This window comes from Berghia stephanieae, chromosome 5 (genome assembly GCF_034508935.2).
Source record: "Berghia stephanieae isolate SIO BIC M18660-M18661 chromosome 5, UCSD_Bste_1.3, whole genome shotgun sequence".
In the NCBI taxonomy this organism is placed as follows: domain Eukaryota; kingdom Metazoa; phylum Mollusca; class Gastropoda; order Nudibranchia; family Aeolidiidae; genus Berghia; species Berghia stephanieae.
In genome coordinates this window covers 57646990-57664284 of record NC_088364.1, presented here as the reverse complement: position 1 = coordinate 57664284, position 17295 = coordinate 57646990, and the positions used below count along the sequence as shown (strand labels likewise).

Here is a 17295-nt window from a genome sequence, read left to right as displayed (position 1 = left end):
GCGTTGATTTGAAAGTATTTCCATTCCAACAATAAGCCCTTAACAATTTGGGTTATCAGATCTGCAAATAAGTGCACGACGATTATAACGATCAAAAAATGAAGAGAAAAACCCAATACAAATACCCCACCCCCCAACCCTCTCTCTCTCTCTCTCTCTCTCTCTCTCTCTCTCTCTCTCTCTCTCTCTCTCTCTCTCTCTCTCTCTCTCTCTCTCTCCCCCTCTCTCTCTCCCCCCCCCCAAAAAAAACAAAAAAAAAAAAACAAAAAAAAACAAACAAACAAACAAACAAAATAGGAAAACAAAACACATTTTTAAAAAACACAAAAACAAACTAACAAAAGAAACAAAAACAAATAAAAACAGCCAAAACAAAGCATTACAAAGCAAACAAATAGTTTTTAAAAAATCATAAACAATATAGACGTCTATTTTAAAAATAAACAAAAACAAAAAAACAAAAACCGAAATTTAAAAAAAAAATAAATCAAATACAAAACAAAACCATTCAACAAGCACTTTGCATTTTATTTCATGACTATCGTGCATTTTAGCACAGATATACAACAGGAGGCCTAGCAGACTCTTTACGATCATTAACTTAAATCAAATATGGTTGTCATACGCAGGCGAAAAGTAACTTCCTTCCGCCATATTGGTGTGTAGCTGACCACCCACTGCTTCTATTTGCCTTAGTTACATTCTCAATTATATCTTAATTATCCAAACGAATGGCGTTGCGATAAAAGTTATTTTATCGATGGTTATGATTACACTGTAGTGGTTCTTGATAAGAAAGTTATATAATTCGTATAAATTACGACGCTGCCACCCCCCCCCCCCCCCCCACCACAGAAAATAACAAAACATAAAACAACACCAAAACAAAACAAAACTCAGCTTAAAACAGTCCCTCGTCGACTTACTTGTTTTCACTAATCTGGTCTGGTTGTTCACCTATCTATAGATAGAATGCGCTTGGCCAAGGAGTTCACAACATTGCCATCCGGGAGTATAACGGAGCAACACACAAACTCTGTGTAACCATGAACTTTTATAGTCTGGTTAATACAGTTTAGTGAGAACAACTCACAAACGCGGATGGCAAAAACAATAACAAAGGCCCGAGTGACGTCATCTTTGAACTATCTATAGAATGTAGACTTCGATTTTTAAAAGCTTAGTGCTAAAAAAACGTAATAAATGAAAACTTCTGTAAAAGAATATTGAAGACAGGGATGATAACCAACACATGTAACAAACTATGCGAAGGGGGGAAAAAAACTTACGCCGTGTTTACAAAGAAAACAAAAGAGGGAATAATGTTGACTACAATTTCATTCAACGAACAATAGAACTGGATTCGAACAAAGGGAAAAAAAGAGGGAATAGTGTTGTTCATTCAAAGAACTGCCTGGGGCAAGAATAATGGATTCGAACATTGTCCAGAGTTAACATTTTATCTAATAACGTTCAATTTTCTTCGCTTTTATTTCTTCATTTTTTTTTCTCGAGATTTAAATTTCATTACTTTTTTGTTTGTTGAAAATGATACAAACCAATTAATAAATCGACCCATTACTTACGCACCTCTTATTCTCTTTTACAGTGAATAGGATGGTAAAAAAATACGCTTTAAAACAAGTCTGAATGGCTTTATTGAAACCTAATAGTTATCAATTCTTTGTTTAGCCCATAGAATTAAACGAATGAGAATACGTACGAAGCCTAAAAAGTGTCCACCAATGAAAGCATTCAGCGCCATTTTGTTGTTGGCTGAGAATGTAGTAATTACCATTCATTCGGTATCTTTGTCAACATAACGACACAAGAAAAACAACAAAAAATATCAAAATCCACAATAAAATGTTTCAGAACTGTTGCGTATATTTATGGCACAACGAAGCTGTCAAAAATTGAAGTTAGAGAATGTGTGTAATCATGTATTATAATAACCTGTAATTTGTTTTCCAACCACCACATCATCTACTACTACAACTACCACCACAATATCATCACTAACACTACTACTACAACCACCAGCCCCACATCATTATCACTACCACTACTACTACACCACCACCAGCACATCATCATCACTACCACTACTACAATCACCACAACCACATCGTCAACACTACCACTACTACTGCAACCACCACCACCATATCATCATCATTACCACTACTACCACAACCACCACCACCACTACTACTACAACCACCACCACATCACTACCTCAACTACTACAACCACCACCACAATAGCATCACTACCACTACTACTACAACCACCACAACCACATCGTCATCACGACCACTACTACTACAACCACCACCATATCATTACCATTACCACTACTACTACAACCACCACTACCACCATATCATTACCATTACCACTACTACTACAACCACCACAACCACATCGTCATCACTACCACTACTACTGCAACCACCACTACCACCATATCGTCACCATTACAACTACTACTACAACCACCACAACCACATCATCATCACTACCACTACTACTACAACCACCACCACATCATCATCACTATCACTACTACTACAACTACAACCACCACCACATTATCATCACTACCACTACTACTACTGCAACCACCACCACCATATCATCATCATTGAAATATTATTTTTTTTTAAATTGAGCTTTATATAGTGCAATATCTACTAAATGTGCTCAAAGCGCTTTACAAGGGGTCCCTGGTCAACATTTAACATGTAGGACGGGACATGACGCCTGTTAGGCGATATTACAATTTTTCGGACAAAGACAACTCTGTTAACGGCCAGGTACTCATTTTACACCTGAGTACGGTGAGAGAATGTGAGTAAAGAGCCTTTTCCAAGGACTCAACTATGCGCCGAGCGCGAGGCTCGAACCCAGGACCTTCCGATCCGGAAGCGAGTGTCATACTACTAGACCACATAGCCGCATCATTACCACTACTACTACAAACACCACCACCACATCATCATCACGACCACTACTACTACAACCACCACCACCACCATATCATTACCATTACCACTACTACTACAACCACCACCACATCATCATCACTACCACTACTACTACAACTACAATCATCACCACCACCACATCATCATCACTATTACTACTACAACTACAACCACCACCAACACCACATCACCTCACTAACACTCAGTACTACAATCACTACCATTAGGTTTTGGAGCTTTACTTCATTTGAAATAAGGAAACTTCGGAATTGTATTTGGCATTGTGTTTATATATCATACTATAATTCTAATCAGTTATCTATTTAGAACTAGATACTATACAATATGTATGCCAAATACCACCCCAATTCCCCTTTCTTGTGTGCGGGAATTCCTCTTTCGGCATTGAAATTGAGTGTGAGAGAGTCATCACTACACACATAAACAACAGAAACAATTTAAAAACAAGACTATGACACGCAACCACTCACACACGAGGCTATACTATTTATCCTTTTCTCTATATAGAATAGGACAAGACAAACAATAGCTTGACTCTCGCTACACTTCGCATTGATGTTTGTCGTCTCACGAGTTCAACTCTCGGTCGACCTGTCAATATTCCTTTTTGCCTCGGACGTAATCATTAATAGAATGTTGTGTGGTTTTGACCGTGAAGAAAACCTTAAGAAGTCACATTTATATCATTTTAGAGAGATCGTTTTGAATAATTTTGAGTTAAACGAGAGAGCAGCAACTTGTTTTCATGAACGGCCGATCAGCGCTTGTTTACTATAGTAACGCGATTCCCAGCCAACATCAAAATGGCGGATATTTTTCTCATCGAGGCCGCTGGTTGGTTAGCCAATAAGAGCACCGTACGGTTTCCATTGGGTAAATTCCTTGGTTTAGCCAAACTTGAAGTCTCAGATTGGATAGTTTTTGCCTTTGTTAAATTGGAGGATATTTAAAGGACGAGTTTTCTATCCAAATGGTTAAATACGAGTTTTTCAACAGTTAACTGGTTGTCAGTCTATTGATTCTAGTGTATGAAACCCCACAACTCTAATTATGACACGGTGTCAAAAGTTAGTGAAGGCGCATCCCAAAATAAAGGTTTTTATATAGTATGTACAATGTCGTATGATGAGCCGGTAACAAATAATATTATTATTAGGTATTATAATCCAAGGGCAGTTATTTGTGTAACTTCAAACTTAAAATGTCGCCAGATTGTCCCGATAAATGTGCCGCTGTGTTAAAATGTCAACCCGTAACCTTGTTGTGCCTCCCAGGTACATTCGTTGATAACGATCGCCGCCACAGTTGTAATGTCAACTAAAATATAAACCGATTATCTAGGATTTAATCATAATTCTGTTGAACTATATATTAATTGAAAATAAAAACAAACAGACAAACAAACAAAAACAAAAACAAAAACAAAACAAAAAACAAAAACAACAAACCCCCCCCCCCCCAAAAAAAAAAAAATAAAAAAAAGACCCACAACCCAACAACCCCACCAAAAAAAACCCAACAGCAATACAAAAAAAAAAAAAAATATAAAAAAAATTAAAAAAAAAAAAAACAACCCTAAATGCAAGCAAACAGTTAATTAAATAAAGGCGAAGAAAAGGCATGTCATAGTGTCAAGAATAACAAACAGTCCAACTAACAGCGAGATCAAATCTTTGAAAGGTGACTGCTGATAAAAAGACATTTATTATGTTTACACTGCCGTCATTTGAAAGGTTTAAAAGTATAATAATTTAGTAAACAAGGTGTCCTTCATCAATGATTATTGACATTTGTTACGCTTACTTAGCAATTCCCAAAGTGGCACTGGCGTAAATCTATTTGGTTTCACTTACACTGGCAGCACCGATTTGATACTTATCTATCTACTCATAGCGTTTTCCCCACGCGTGTGGTCTTGTGGTATAACACTCGCCTTCATCTAGTTGAACGGTGTGTTGTGACGAAGCTTCCGGGCGAGTTTGCGATAGTGCACGAGTGCGGTAAGGAATTTGTTGATTGGGTCCATCGTCATAACATGGTAGTGTGAGCACCATTAGGAGCTACTGCCTTCGGATCGGAAGGCATAGATGAGTCCTTAGAAAAAAGCTCTTTACTCACATTCTCTCACCGTACTCGGGGTGTAAAATAAGAACATGGCCGTTAACAGCTCTGTCTCTGTCGGAAAAAAATCGTAACATCGCCTAAAAGGCGTTACGTCTCTTCCTACACGTTCAATGTTAAGTGTTGCTGTTGGATAGGACCCCTTGTAAAGCGCTTTGAGCACGTTTAGTTGGTATTGCGCTATATTTTAATAAAGCTTAAGCTGAAGCTCAGGATTACACACACCACAATACTAAACACTTTAAAGACCATCATAAGCGATCAATAGTTTAATCTGTGGAGCACCTGATTCATACCCGAATGGATCAAATTCAACGAAGCGTTACGCCAGAAATATAATTTCATATATTCGTCTGGGGTCCCTCTATGCACTGCCCACTCAGCCGATATTGGGTGACTGAATCTGTTTTAGAGCTGGCGACAGATTTGTGATCAAGGAGGGACTATTAGACAAGATTATGATGGTCAAGATGATAATCCGACCCCCCCCCCCCCCCCCCAAAAAAAAAAAAAAAAAAAAAACCCAAAAAAACCCCCAAAAAAACAAAAAAAAAAAAAACAACAAAACAAACAAAAACAACCTGGAATAAAAGTACTCCGGTTCTAAAAGCAACGAGGTCTAATTAATACATTCCTCATCAAAATTATGATTAAAAAATATGTATAAACTAAAAATCACCACATGATAATACTGCCGTACTCTGGAGAAAAAAAAAACATATTTTAAAATTTGGCCAGAAACCTCGTCCTTCAAATATCGACCGATTTAAATGACCTTCATCTTGGTCATCTTCGCAAAGTTCCAGGTTTGAGAGTTATTTTTTAAAAATTGGTTTTGTTTTATTATTATTATTTTTAAATTTTATTTGATAAGATGAGGGTCATTTAAATCGATCGATATTTGAAGGACGAGTTTTCTGGCCAAATTTTTAAAAATGTTTGTTTTTTCCATAGAACGGCAGAATATTATTATGACATGCTCTGTCACCACCACCAATATTAGCAACATGGGTAAACACCACAAGACCAATTTCACCATTGTCTGACCTCCAATGACTCCCGAGTTAATAATACTCTGGTCCCCAAATTCACAACGTTAACGTGGTGATAATAATTATTGTCCTGGATAGCGGCGAATGAATTAGGCGACCAGGAATGGGATGAGTTCAAACAATCAATATTATTACAAGTACAGTGGGATCTTTCTCCCTTCGTCAGTCACTCAATTCAATCAATCTATCTCCCCCTCTCTCTATCTGTCTGTATGTGTGTTTCTCCCTTCGCCAGTCACTCAATTCAATCAATCTATCTCCCCCTCTCTCTATCTGTCTGTATGTCCCACATCTCCACCCTCTCTCTCTCTCTCTCTCTCTCTCTCTCTCTCTCTCTCTCTCTCTCTCTCTCTCTCTCTCTCTGCTTTACTTTTAATTTTTTGGTCTTCTTTCTTCACGTATTCTCTCTCCTCGGCTGTTCCTCTATCTCTATATTAATCCAGCTCCTTCTCTCATGGAAACAATAGGGTTCTCTCTACGTCTTTGTGGTCTGGTGGTTTAACACTCCTGTTGTAACATTTTGGTCCCCGGATCTACTCCCTTTGTGGGCTACATAATGTTGAGTCCTTGGAAAAGACTATTTACCTACATTCACAGGCGTAAAAATAATAACTGACTGGGCACAGCGTTGTCTGTCTAAATGCAGTAGCGCTTTCCAGGCGTCATCTCCGGCCATGCCGTCCCTGACACACGCCTATGAGGGACCAGAGACATGGAAAATGAGGAATTTTTACTCAAAATGTGGAATCTACTTTGCATTCGTCGCAAGGCAATTATTTGCTCCTGTTGCTATAGCGTGTGTGTTAAATGCTGAAATAATGCTGAAAACTTATATAGCGCTATAACTCCGAGACACCAGACTCTAAGCGCTTAAATTACAAATTACTTTGGCTGAAACATACTCATTTACACACACAAGCACACACACACACACACATACACACACACAACACAACACACAACACAAACCAAACCTATCTTGCTTCTCATACCATCTACTAAAATCGAAACAAATATGTTTTAAGCGAACGTTTAAAAATAGACAAAGATTCTTCTTCACGAATGCTCTGCGGTAAGGCGTTCCAAATAGAGGGTCCGAAATGAGAAAAGGATCTCATTCCAGCATTTTTCCGAATTCGAGGGACAACTAGTTTTGTGGAATCACTGGCCGAACGTAAGGGGCGGGGTTTTGAATATCTTTCAATTAGTTCTGAAAGGTAGGAAGGGCAGTACCTTCAAGACAACGATACACTAAAACACAAGCTTTGAATTTAATCCTTTTCTCAACAGCCAGCCAATGCAGGTCATGAAGTAGAGGTCCGGCAGAGTCGCACCTACGCTTCATGAATACTAGTCTGGCAGCGCTGTTTTGGACAATCTGAAGACGTTTCAGATTGTATTGCGAAACGCCAAACAACATAGCATTACAATAATCCAATTTCGATAGTACGAGGGACACAACCAGGTGCTTGGTCACATCCTCAGATATGAACCGTCTAATGGAAGCAATCTTTTTTAGTTGGAAGAAGAGAGATCTAACCAAATTATTAAACTGATGCTCCATCGACAGTCCAGAGTCTAAGAATGTGCCAAGGTTTTTCACTTTGTCAACAATTTGAATGGAGGCACCCCCCCCCCCCAACTTCAAATCTGTTTCACTTTTCCACTTCCTGTTCCCCACATACAGCACCTCCGTCTTATCATCATTCAGTTTCAGTCTGTTCTCATGTTGTGTGTGCGTGTGTGTGTGTTTTGTGTGTGTTTCCTGGGGGGGGGGGGGGGGGGGGGGGGGGGTCTGTATGTCAAAAGCATTCCCTTTGAAATGAGGATCACTTATTGCAGGTAGCGCATCAACTGACATTATGAAGCGTGTCAACACCATTTAAACTGATAAAAGTAAAACGAATGTTAAATTAAAATGAAATAAGTCTGATCTAGGCATTGATAACTTGCCGGCACCCTACAACATTGTTGGGAGATTTGTGTGTGTGTGTGTGTGGGTATGTGTGTGTGTATGTGTGTGTGCGTGTGTGTGTGTGTGTGTGTGTGTGTGTGTGTGGAAGGGGGAGGGGGGGGGGTATAAGGAGATTCAACATTTTGGAGGGAGTTTTTTCAGCAACATCAAAATTGTAGCAATTAAGGCCATGGTTCACTTAATCAACTGGACAGTCAAAGTGACCGTCATCAATGGACAATATTCTTCCAATTGCAAATGCCACAAATACTAAACTTCACTATAATGTACATTGTAAACAAACTCCCTTTCACCTGCTATCTAATTTGACTGTGACTTCTGGAATTATGAGTTGTAAGTACACGAAGATGTAACTGTATGATGTCAACGACCATTATTTTGCTTTTATATATATATATTTATATAAAATATATAATTATATATATTATATATATATATATAAATATATATATATATATATATATTTCATTTCTATTTCTTCATGTTATAGATCCCTTTTTAAAAATAATAAGTTGTTTATGTGTATAGATAATTGTATTGCTATTTACAAATTAGCTCCCTTTCTATTTAGATTGTGTCAGCCTTATGTGCAGATAAAGCACCAAGAGGATAAGTAACTTTAAATTCAGAATCAATGTCTGACTGACAACGCGTTGGATCCAAAAATGTATTTCATATACTATATTCATAAGGCTGAAATCCAAGGATAAAACTATAGACTAAGCACTCTCATAGCATACCATAATATTATGTTCACACGGAGAATGGTACGCAAAATACCCTAAATTCTCTGTTAAAAAAAAAACAAAGACAAAAAAAAAAAAAAAAAAAAGAGCAATCTGACAACTTTTAACTTGAAAAATATCAAGCGATTGATGAACCAAATGTGAGACGCTCAAGGGAATGATTAATGATCCTAATGTCGCATTTTATGGAAATTGTGTAATTGATATAATAGAGAAGAGTAGACTAGACCGCTCTAATTTTCTAAATTTTGCCGTTTATTTCATGTAAATGTAAACAAAACAAAATGGACCGAGTTACGGTCATTTAAAGTAGAAAATTGGTTTTGAGAGAAAATGGCTTCTAGTTTATTAGACGCCATATTGAGCGAGGTTTTAAATCCCTCAGAAAAAAAAAATTGAAATTTTAAAACATATGTGAGAGAATGAACAAATTATCACAATACTACTGGGAAATCTTCATTTTGATCGAATAATTATTCCGAAAACATTTTTAGCCATATCTCAAAAGAGGTACGTCGAACGACATGTGGACCAAAGAGCTAATCTCTGAGGAGCAGCAAAATAAATGTAGGGAAGACGTTGGAAAGAAATTTAATCCCACAAGAGTCGAGCCAAGGCAAGATAACACGCCGTTTCAAGAAAATTTACTATAATAAACTTGTTTTACCATTGATTATAACCACAGGGCAAAACCTAAATAAATAGACATGAATGTGTCAGCCTGTGGGATTAATTAGACCCTTTGGCTTTTGTCGCGTACATCAAGGCCATACCAGAGACAATTATAAACGGTTTCTCAATGCTTACAACAAGCAGTTACCTGTGGCCGTGTCTCCCATCTCCCCCTTCCCCACCTCTCTCTCTCTCTCTCTCTCTCTCTCTCTCTCTCTCTCTCTCTCTCTCTCTCTCTCTCCTTCCATCCACAGTACAACCTCATCCATCATCCATCTATCTATCTATCTATCTATCTATCTATCTATCTATCTATCTATCTATCTATCTATCTATCTATCTATCTATCTATTTATCTATCTATCTATCTATCTATCTTATCTATCTACCTACCCACCTACCTATCTATCTATCTATCTATCTATCTATCTATCTATCTATCTATCTATCTATCTATCTATCTATCTATCTATCTATCTGTCTATCTATCTATCTATCTATCTATCTATCTATCATCTACCAACTTTTCTATTGATAACAAAAATACAACAATAATTTTCTAATGTTTAAAAAATAAAAACACACACACTGGCATACACACACACACATACACACACAAACACACACACACACACACACACACATATATATATATATATATATATATATATATATATATATATATATATATAGACATACAATATATGACAGAAGAGCCCCATAAATCAGCTCCAATAGGACGGTTATGGGATGAAGTAGACAGGTCTGTTAAATAATGACCGGGAGGGCATAAGGTCAAATCTCGAAAATATCATTTGAGGTTTGATCAGTAAGTGGAAATAAAATAAAACCAAAACAAGACAGCCCAGTAGATTAATTACGCATTGCATTGTCAGGCGGAGGAATCGGGTTTGAGTCCCATTCCCTCGGCAATTCATTTGAACTTAAACGCCCCCCCCCCCCCCCCCCCCCGACATACACACACACCTTGGGCAAGAAATTAAATCCCAATAGGCTTCAACAGTCGTGACTTCACTTCTCTCGTAATAACGCATAGTAACTTAGTAACTGGTGCTAAACTATCGGAAACAATGGCGGGCGCCCTTATGACATACTTCTCCGACGAGCATAGAAGTGTATCCAGAGGAGAGAAACATTATAAATCTGATCATGTTTTGACTTTTATACATTCTGATCACATGACATGTGAAAAAGTTCTAGCCAGGATGAAGAATAAAAAGTACCTATTTTCTTTGTTGAGAACCAAGTTGCTCGTTGCTGGGCGGACGTGGCATCAGACTATTGAATCCAATTGCTCAAGTCAGTTCAATCAATGGTTCAATTCAATTCAAAAGTATATTTATAAACTTCGAATTTCCAATTAACAAATTCAAAAAGGTAAAATCAATGGTTCAATACAATTCAAAACTATATTTATAAACTGCGATTTTCCGATTAAAAAATTAAAATAGGTAAAATAAATGGTTCAATACAATTCAAAAGTATATCTATAAACTTCGAATTTCAAATTAACAAAATAAAATAGGTAAAATCAGTGGTTCAATACAATTCAAAGGTATATTTATGAACTTAGAATTTCCAATTAACACATTAAAATAGGTAAAATCAGTGGTAGACCAAAGCAAAAAAAAAATAATAAAAAAATAGACAAATAATTTTAAATAATAAACCAATAAAAAACATCGAAAGAAAGAAAACAGCAAAAGAAACACACACACACACACACACACACACACACATACACACACCACACACAAAACAAACAAGAAAAACCACACACACCCTCACTTGACTTAGTGGGCGAGTATAATATTACCATCAATGTTAAAATAGCATGGGATAAGATATTTAATATATTTTAAAAAATTCAACATAACACTTTATTGATCAAACATCCTCCTTCTTTTACAACACAATCACGACTCTCTCTTTCTCTCTCTCTCTCTCTCTCTCTCTCTCTCTCTCCCCCTCCCTCTCTCTCTCTCTCTCTCTTTCTCTCCCCACCACCCTCTCTCTCTTTCTCTCAAAAGATTATGCGTGTCTTATAATAATATTCTATTTGTTCTTGGTAAACGTTGAGACACTTTGCGAAAACACTAAAGACATCTCCAACTCTAACATTGTATGATACAGATGGACCTTCTTATATTTTCTCCGCTGAAATGATCGAACAAATTCCCAATAACGCTGCGTGTCCTTAGAAGCTGCGTGACCTTGGAAGCGCGCATTGGCAATGAGTTCGAAATTTCAAACGCAAGAGATCAAGGATATTCTTATTATTATTCACAAATGACCTTACCGACATTATTTCTCATCAAAATGTTTTTTTTTTTTTTTGTTTGTTAAACAATGATTGGCTATCCGATCTTTATTGTCCATAAATATGGCAATTTGTCATTAAGTTACACTTCTTATAACGTCATATGATAACTGCAATATTCAACAGATATTTCACTTCTTCCTGTATTTCTCTGTCTATCTCTCTTGCTCTCAGAGTTTTTTTTATTAATGGTGCGTGTTTTTCTGTTTTTTTCTCAGCTGTCCCTCTATCAAATGTTGTAAAAAACTGTATCAACCTCTGAATCAATTTGTCTTAACTGACTATAGATTATGGACCGTATCGATACCATATCAATAAAGTTTTCTTCTTTAAGATCTATAAAAAAACTACTCTAAAACCGCTGTCATAGAATTAGAGATTTTACACTGTTACTGGTGTATAAAAAAGTTGCGTACCACATAGTATGAGATTAATTCATCGTTTTTCCAAAAAATATGTGCTGACACGGTAGTTCCGGCTAGTGATTATGAGTTCACGTCATCCTTGCCTCCGAATAAAAACAATTCGCTTTAACTGAAATAAATTTACCACTTATGTAGTTTGCATTTTGAATTTATTATTTATGCCATATTGTCTACATCATATCGCAATTACCAAAGACTGATAAAAAATCTCTAGCTTTAAATCATTTGAAATAGTACTAGAAGTAGTAATACTACTACTAATAATAATAATGATTATAATAAAAATAGTAATAATAATAATGAATAGTGAGAGTGAAAATCAACATAATCATAATGGTAAAACCATCTTCAATGACAGATAACCAGAATATGTTTTTAAAACATATTAGGATCATAAACAATACGATGCGATACGATACAATACGAAATCTCTATCGGTTCCACTCTCGTAAAGCTGCGAAAAGAAGTCTTCTTGTATCTATCGATAAGCCATTAAAGGAATTGGAATTTCAAAATCAACCACGAGAAGATGGTTATCGAAATACGACAGAAAGATCACCAGTGTGGAACGACGTGGTAGGAAAAGGATCCTAGACAACTTTGATATGGATATCATCCAAAGATATATGGAGCTGGGTGAGCGTAAACCGACAACGTAATGGACGACAAATATTGGACGTCTGATAATTCGGACAGAAAAAGGCCCAGGGGTTCTGGATCATTGTTATTCTTGAAGGTGGTGAAGATACTGGATATTTAAAAGGATGCCATGCCATTTTTTTCTTCTCCGCATCATTTGGAAGGTAAAGAACATCATTCTGGGGTCAATGCAAAGGTGTTTGAAGACAGGCTAAATACCGGTTGCTGCCTTCCCTCGAAGCACCCTGCTGCATTGCATTGGACAACGCTACCATTTCGATGGACCATGATCAATCAAGGCTCCACTTTTGGCAAATATAAAAGCTGACACGATTTCGTGGTTTCAATCAGGCAGCACTAGATATTCTGACCATTTATCAAAGGGCTAACTATACTCCTTGGTAAAAAGAATGAATCAGAAACAGTTTTCAAAGCAGACTGTCTCATCAGGGAGTTTTGACACGAGGTTGCGCGACTTCCCCCATATCACAGTGAGCGCGATCCAATCGAGGTCATTGGGCCTAAGTAGAGGGAAAGATTGAGAGGAGGAACACCAAATTTACTCTCACTGATGAAGCAAATAATGACATAACAAGGGAGATTGGGGAAAAAGCATGCTCTAACATTCGCAAACTGAGGGAAAAATATATTTTATTGGATAGAGTGATGCCACGAAATATTTCCGAAGTCGTTCCATTTCTCCTTTTCATCATCCTCGTCATCAGAATGTGATGATTAATGTGTCCAGCATTTCCTGGTTGCTGTTGTTGTTGTTGTTATAGTTGTTATTGTTGAACACATGCCTGGGACTTCATATACCCTAGAGATGTCGCTGACATATGCACATATTTGTGGAAACACTGTATCATACATTGATGAATTTCTACTTTTGACTAGTCTACACTTTACATTAACTACAAGCTACATCTAAAAATTTTGGAATCAAAATAATGTTGGAAGCACGTAATGTTCAATTTCATTTGTATTCATCAGTAATGTGTACTGCTAGTTATAAAATGTAGATGTCTGATAGTTAAAAATTGCCATTCGTTGCTTCATAATAGGTATTCTAGATCAAAATCACACTCTTGCGATATTAGAGATTTATAGTTACACACTACAAACGCGAACATTAAAAACAGAGCAATATCTACCAAATGTGCTCAAACCGCATTTAAAGGTGTTCCAAGCCAACAGCAATATTTAACATGTTGGATCCGGCATGACTCCTGTGATAAATTCTTTTCCGACAAAGAGAGAGAGAGAGAGAGAGAGAGAGAGAGAGAGAGAGAGAGAGAGAGAGAGAGAGAGAGAGAGAGAGAGAGAGAGATCTAGACAGTAGCAGGTACTTATTTCACGCCTGAGTGCGGTGAGAGATTGTGAGTAAAGATCCTTTTTCATGAACTCAACTTTGCGCTGCCTATTGCGGGACTCAAGCTGCGGTCTCACACTACAATGTTATGATGATCTATCGAGGCAGCGAAATCGTTGCCGCATTTGTGTACAGTCGTGAACCCCCCGGGTAGCCACGTCACAATACAACGTTCAACTAGATGCTCTGCGGTTTCAGGTCCTTATCCACAGCGCATACATGTGGGACAGATGGAAAGTCCCCACGGATGAAGCTTCGCTGGTGTTGTTATGGTTCGCCGCCACCTTCGCAAGTCGATGCACATAGTCATAGTGTCAGGAGCGCTGGCAACAACGCCTAGAGAATGGGGCCCGATAATGGCAGCAATCCAGCCTCCCGATGTCCGGCGGGAGACGATAACAAAGAACTGGCTTAAAAAGATTAAAGAAAGAGAGAATGAGGATACCCATCCAAGCGCATAATGGACGGTGCCCCCGTTTCGAGCTGAAATAAGTACCGGCAACCCTTTACGCAACTCCCTGACTTCGGACAGAGATGCATAATCGAGATGGGGCGGGGACATTGACTCCTTGAAACTAGGGGAGAAGTTGCCAGGTTTCTCCACCAGCAAGAGGAGAAACTGGGTGGCAGTGAATCGGCTTCGGTCGAGAACTTGCCTAACAGCAAAATTGCTTCATCAGTGGGGACTTTCCACCTGTCCAATATGTACCCGTTGTGGTAACGAGCCCGAAACCACAGAGCATCTAGTTGAACGGTGTGTTGTGACGAAGCTTCCGGGGGTTTGCGACTGTGCACGAGTGCGGTAAAGAATTTGCTGATTGGGTCGACCGTCATAACATAGTACTGTGAGCACCGCCTAGAAGCTGCTGCCGCCACCCAGTCTCTCCTCTTGCTGGTACAGATGCCTTGTAACTTCTCTCCCAGTTTCGAGGAGTCTACGTCCCAAGGGACCAAATTCGTCCAAGCCCAAGTCATAGATTCTGTGGTCCAAGTCGACTTTCATATTATGGTGTGCGAAGCTCTGTCCGAAGTCAGGCTCGAAAAAGGGGCACCGCCCATTGTGCGTCTGAGAGGGGTTTCCACGAGTGTCAAACCACAGAACCAAAAAGCCGCACAGAGGATTATTAATATATTTTGTGTGTGCGTGCGTGTGTGTGTGTGTGTGTGTGTGTGTGTGTGTGTGTGTATTTATTGAAGTCGGTCACGTGATACTTAAGTGATAGGTGATACGTGAAAATGAGACGCGATACGTCAGTACAAGTTTGCAGCCTATAGAAGAGTAAAGTTGGTGCAATAAAATAAACAACATCACGTGACCATTTTAGAAGCACGTGGCAAAACACATGTTCCTGGCTTTGACAGCTCACCTTCCAATGTAAATTATAGAAAAAAATAACCATTAAAAAATGTCTGTTAGGTGTCAAAAGAAACACATATTCATAAATACTCGATCACGCGTCAAATAATATCTAAATATTGATTTTTTATTAAACAAATGGTAAAATTTATCAAAAATTACTGTCTGTCTATTTTTAGACCACGGTCAAGATTATTCACCAAAATCAATGCGCTTGTGTGAACAAAACAAGAACTATTTGAAATCTGGTTTTCGGAATAATTTAGCCATATACAAAGAATTCAACTAAATAACAATTTTATTTGTACGTGTTTGTTTTTAACTGAATGTGTATTATCTACAATTTGAACGACAAAAACGGGAGACCTGTTTTGTGCGCAACGTTGTCCGGCTGCTAAAGTTCCTAATCACCAGCCAGGGTTGCCAGTTTGGCATTTTAAATGCCAGATTCCAAAAATCTGGCATTTTTGAAAACCGTTTGGCATTAGAAAAATCATTTGGCATTTGGCATTTTCATTTGGCATTTTCTTTTCTTGTATATTATACTTCAAATGACACCTTTTCTTAATTATTTCTAAACGCGTAAAAACAAATCTATTCACATCGGAAAACTTTAAGTTTTCTTAATTGTCAATAATTATTTAACTGTTTACGTATTTACCTTTCATGTTAATGTATTTCTTTTTCATTCTTAAAATCCAACCGTGGTGTAGTGGTTTAGCACTCCACTTAGTAGTCAGTAGGTAAAAAATTACCCCAACAGGAAATTTAGTGTAATTAAAACAAAACAAAAAAAAAATAAAAAAAAATAAAAAAAAAGAAAACACGCAAGCCACCAGGATATGATAGTAAATTGTCTATCAAAAAAATTTTTATTCTCTATTGTCTTCTGGCACTTTTCTATTCACTTCATATCTTGTTGTTACCAACATAAGTGCCTGCTCCACTCACTTTTCTGAATTAAAAATTCACCCCATACACCGGAGCATACTCAATGTCTCAATCGTTTCTATGTTATATGTTTGTGTTGAGAATATTGGCTATTAGGCTTAACTGCTGGTCAAAATTATTCGCGATGGTGGTGTACGAACGAATCGGCGGTCTCAAGAAGTGGGTGAGAGAGGGATCTAGTAATGACTTTGAGTTTGAAACGAATATTTTTGTGTTCGTGGATAGCTCACACGGTAGAGCCACGCTCTCACCTGCCAGGCGGAGTTGTCGTACCAATAAGGTCGCAGGTTCAAACCCCACCACCGCCGCGAAAAATTTTTATTCTCTATTGTCTTCTGGCACTTTTCTATTCACTTCATATCTTGTTGTTACCAACATAAGTGCCTGCTCCACTCACTTTTCTGAATTAAAAATTCACCCCATACACCGGAGCATACTCAATGTCTCAATCGTTTCTATGTTATTTTTGTGTTGAGAATATTGGCTATTAGGCTTAACTGCTGGTCAAAATTATTCGCGATGGTGGTGTACGAACGAATCGGCGGTCTCAAGAAGTGGGTGAGAGAGGGATCTAGTAATGACTTTGAGTTTGAAACGAATATTTTTGTGTTCGTGGATAGCTCACACGGTAGA

The 17295-nt window shown here is 37.8% G+C and overlaps 1 protein-coding gene across 2 annotated transcripts in view; it reads right to left on the bottom strand.

Moving 5' to 3' along the window:
• LOC144973294 (lysosomal alpha-mannosidase-like) overlaps positions 1 to 17295 on the bottom strand; it is a 101414-nt gene that overhangs the window by 67600 nt on the left and 16519 nt on the right. The window lies entirely within an intron of this gene.